The 891-nt window shown below is 73.2% G+C and overlaps 1 long non-coding RNA gene across 1 annotated transcript in view; it reads right to left on the minus strand.

Annotated features, from left to right (window-relative positions):
* LOC115291590 overlaps positions 1 to 667 on the minus strand; it is a 4,870-nt gene extending 4,203 nt beyond the window's left edge. The window contains exons 1-2 of the long non-coding RNA XR_003909799.1: positions 367 to 667; positions 43 to 104 (exon numbers count right to left, since the gene is read on the minus strand). This is a non-coding gene — a long non-coding RNA (uncharacterized LOC115291590). The remainder of the gene's footprint in view (positions 1 to 42; positions 105 to 366) is intronic.
* Positions 668 to 891: the final 224 nt, after the last annotated feature.

The raw sequence follows: 891 nt of genomic DNA on the forward strand, positions 1-891 counted from the left end.
GGGGGGGGGGGGGGGGGGGGGGGGGAAGGCATGCGGTCCTACCTTTGCATCTGGCGGGAGCTGGGGTCATGCTGTGTCTCCGAGTCCCTCTGCCCTCCTGATCCCTGCGCGCTCCGAGGAGGGAGGCTGGGGTCTGACCTCCGCCCCGCAGGCTCGCGGAGGCTCCTACCCCGCCCTGCCCCGCCCCCTCAGCCCTCCCACCTCGTACCCACCCCCACGCCTCCTACCCCTACTTCTATCCCTCCTCCCCCTTCGTACCCCTCCCCTTCCCCTCCTCCTCCTCACTCTTACCTTCCTACGTTGTCCTCCCCCTCCCCCTCCTCTTCAGCTGCTCGCAGAACCAGCCTCTTCCCACACACCCCTTACCTCGCCCTGGGGCTGAATCCCGGGGGGTCTCAGAGCCTGGGCCTGACGCCCCCCGCACGCCTGGGAGAGCTCTGGCAGCCGGGAGAGCCTCCTGCACACTTCCTTCCCCTCCCGCGCTCGTCCCTCCCTCCAGTCCCGGAGCACGTCCCGGTGACTGATCTCCCCGCCCCCGCGCCGTCCGTCGGGGGAGCAGGACCGCCCCGTCTGCCTCCGGCCCTCCCTCCGCACGGACGGGCGGGGGCTGAGTCCGTAGGTCCCTCCCCTGCGCCCCCTCGGTCGCGTGGCTCCAGCCTGCCCGGGCTCCTCTCTGAACCGACGGGCGCCCTTCCCCCCGGGACCTGGCTCTTGCTTCGGCCGCTCTTACGTTTCTGCAGCCCACGGAGGCGACCCCGCTGACGGCACAACCGCCCCGACGCCCGGACTCCACGCCTGTGTTCTCGGTTCCTCGCGCGCCCGCCGCCGCAGGCCTCCTCCCGGCTCCGGGGCGCCCTCCTCCGGCCGCGGTCCCGGACGGCGCCCGCGCCT

The sequence above is a fragment of the Suricata suricatta genome, chromosome 1 (genome assembly GCF_006229205.1).
Source record: "Suricata suricatta isolate VVHF042 chromosome 1, meerkat_22Aug2017_6uvM2_HiC, whole genome shotgun sequence".
Taxonomy (NCBI): domain Eukaryota; kingdom Metazoa; phylum Chordata; class Mammalia; order Carnivora; family Herpestidae; genus Suricata; species Suricata suricatta.